The sequence below is a fragment of the Mastomys coucha genome, unplaced genomic scaffold (assembly GCF_008632895.1).
Source record: "Mastomys coucha isolate ucsf_1 unplaced genomic scaffold, UCSF_Mcou_1 pScaffold16, whole genome shotgun sequence".
NCBI classification, from domain to species: Eukaryota; Metazoa; Chordata; class Mammalia; order Rodentia; family Muridae; genus Mastomys; species Mastomys coucha.
In genome coordinates, this window is record NW_022196898.1 from 19,723,682 (window position 1) to 19,727,254 (window position 3,573).

General features: G+C 41.0%; 1 pseudogene; it reads right to left on the reverse strand.

Moving 5' to 3' along the window:
• Positions 1–291: 291 nt before the first annotated feature.
• LOC116094341 lies at positions 292–2,881 on the reverse strand (annotated as a pseudogene).
• Between the last annotated feature and the right edge of the window lie 692 nt (positions 2,882–3,573).

Consider the following 3,573-nt stretch of genomic DNA (forward strand, 5'->3'; position numbering starts at 1 on the left):
ATGCTGATTAGTTTGGAACAGAAGGGACCAACTCCATTCTTGAAGGAGATGGGGCAGTATCCTCTCAATGTTGCAAATTATGCACCAAATCATGTAAGACCCAGGAATCTCTCTTGGTAGTGGCTGGATTACAGTTGAGAATGAGAAGAACCAGTCCTATAATGTACTAGTAATCTGTTTTGAGACATGGAAAGACTGGTGTAGACACAGCCGTACGTGAGTTACACCCCAGAAGATCTGTCCACACCATTAGTCCTGGACAAATGAACCCCAGCTTCACAAGTTGGAGTGTCACCCTTTTTGTAAAGAAGGCGCTTGAGTACTTTGAAGTTTTTGTTTATATTTCTGCATTTGCTTTGACCTTGAATGAAACTTGTTGAAAAGTTCACGAAATTTATACTGTGTAAATAAGGTTTCTAAGAAGCCTTCTAAGAAGACATACACCAGTCTCCTATTTAGCTGGCTGTGCTGAAACATTTCAAAAACACGAAGAATACCTTTCTGTGTTGTCTCAGCTCCAATAATGTGCTTCAGTTCATCTGGCATAATTGCAAATAATTTTGTTTTTCCTGCAGTTCTTTTTACATTCAAATAGCTTTATCTCTTTATGGAACAGTCTCTGCTAAAATGCCATTGAGCCAAAATGCATCTCTGAAGCACTTCACCGAGTCAGCTGCTTGTTCCAGTGGGGTCATCCAGTCAACATGGTCAACTGTTTTTCTGTTAATAGTATCACCACATGTAGCTCTAATAAGTTGTTGGAGTAAGTTCTTGATATTCCTTCTCAACCACTGGTTTCTCTCTTTTAAGTCAAACACCTTATCCATGAGAAACAGCATTACCCTAAGTGGAATATTGTCATCCACATTATCATCAAGCCGAGCTGAGACTCGACAATGTTCAGGATCTGAATCAGTCTTTGTAGTGAAAGGAGGTACCTTAAAAAAAATGACTGCTTTATGTCTTGCCCTAATCTCTCTGACATTCTGCCCATGTTGTCTGACATTTTTGTCACTCCTTCTGCCAAGCTATCAGGAAGGGATTTGACTGCATTTGAAACATTCTTCATAGAGCTGTGAAGGGGATTTACAAACGTGTCCATCTTTCGAGCAAAATCGCCCTTCCCTTTCCTGTAGGCTTCGTTCTCAAGGAAATCATAGACACAGCGAGCCAACGCCGGGGAGGCCTTCATCATTTCCGGAGTGAAGAGGAACTGCAAGGAGGCATTTAAATCCTTTTTCCTTTTTTCTAAAAAAAATCTCTATCCATATTGTTAAACGTCTTTTTACCTGGAAGCTTCAATATACTTGACAGATTTTCAAACTGCTCAGTGATTCTCATGTGGAAATCATGGAAGTCACTGTAATGCCAATAGGTTTTCCACATCTCCTCAGTGTTTAGGTTGTGCCGGTGTACAGTGATGGCGTACAGTGCATATGTCTTGCCATGATCATTACAAATGCCAGTGTCTGAAATGTACGCATGAAGTTGTACAGAATCATCAGAAGTCACACTTGAAAGGTCATCTAAAGTTAGAGGAAGTGTGTCTCTGAGGTAGGTTCCTAGGTTTCCAAAGCTCACAGCAGTCTCTGTCAAATTTATGCTTCCTGGAGGAGACCCATTAAAAGATTCTCTGTTCCCATCATCTGATCCTCTGAAACTAGGATCTTTTAACATGTCAAGCTCAGCTAGCATTTGCACATAGAGAGCATTCTGCTTAAAGGAAGGATAAAATCTTTCATCTCATAGCATCAATTCATATACCTTTCTTTGAATGTCATCAAAGATTTCTAGAGTTGGATCTTCATGATTCAAAGTATCTGCTAATTTTGCTACTAAATAGTCATCAACAATAACTCTTGCCTTTTCAGATAAATACTGTTCATAAATTCCAACAGCTGCTGCTCTTAAAAGTCCTTTGGTTTGGTTGGTCTGCTGTTTGCCATCTCGTTGACGACTTGGTAGAACTTCTAGCTGCTGCTGGGCTGTAACCCAGTACCCTTCCACTGTCAACCAAAAGAAAAGATGTGCTTGGCCTCCAATTCGCTGCATATAATCCATAAAAATTGTACTGAAACATTGTCTATAAGAATGCTGTCCAAGGGGACTGTACAAAGTTTCCCAAAGTTTGTTGCTAGCTTCACAGTATTTATTTCTTTGCCTGCCTGACTGTAACCGCTGTATTCTTGAGTCACATACTTTCTTTACAAATAATAAGCTATTTATTTGATTTTCTATAGTGTTAATATCATCACCGGCTGCATCTAAAGATCTAAGGTACTGTAGCCCTTCTGCTGCCTTCTCTCTGACTGCTTCTAACTCTTCAATGTTGTCACTTAATTTAATAAGGTTCATAAAGTCCTCATAGTTGCAATTTGAATTGCAGATCATCCATATGATATATTGGTTACTATAATCAGGATCACTGAGTTGATTTATTAATGGAAGAAGAATTCCTCATGCAAGGATTTTCTTCTTTATCTTTGAGGGAAGAGCACACTAGATCCCAGCAAACATTTCAACTTCAACTTCAAAAAAGGCTTCTACCAGGTCCTCTGCTGTGCCTTTTCCTTGATCATCTTTCTCTGTTACTCTCTGTTGGGCCTTTCTGAATACTCGTAGGTGAGTGCCAAAATCATCTACAATGCATGCAGTAAAATAAGGCTGCCAGTCTATTTCTTTTGACCTAGTAACAAACTGAATGAGTGCATTTTGAAGAGTTTGCCTATTTCAAGAAAAAAAATGACTCATCATCGCTTAATGTATAATACCAGTACTGGACATAATCCCTCAAGGAAAATTGAATAACTTTCTGGAGAGGCTCATCAATTATATTGGCACCTATCAATCTTCTGTCAATCTTTCGAGACAGGGTTTCTCTGTGTAGCCCTGGCTGTCCTGAAACTCACTTTGTAGACCAGGCTGGCGTTGAACTCAGAAATCCGCCTGCTTCTGCCTCCCAAGTGCTGGGATTAAAGGCATGCGCCACCACTGCCTGGCTCTTCTGTCAATCTTTGTAGTCCTGGCTTCGTGTTTCATTTCTTCTAAGCACTTAGGAACCCCAGATGATGTTGGAGGAAGCAATGGGTGTTCACACTGCTCTAAGTATTTTTCTGAGTTAGTTTTCCCATACAGAAGAGTAACCACTAACCCCCTCCCACAATGCAGAGGATATAAAATGCCAAATTAAATATTACAAAGGGTCCAAAGGTTATTAGTAAAAGGACAATGCCAAGGCTTCCCCATCCCTATATGGATAGGCTGTCCTCTGTTTACATCATTATACCCCAGGGGAGTGAGGTCCTCCCTAGCCTCACCATGATGGCAACAGCCATAGCAGCAGCGGAAACTGCCAACAGGGTGGCAACTGCTGCTTCAGTCCTGTCCTGAAAGTGATAGCTTTACTGGACTTCGCTGGCTTCCCCCTCTAAAGCAACTCTTATGAGGATTACATTTAGTTGGGGCTGGCTTACAGGTTCAGAGGTTCAGACCATCATCATCAAGGTGGGAGCATGGCAACTTCCAGGCAGGTGCTGGAGGAGCTGGGAGGTCTACATCTTGTTCAGAATGCAA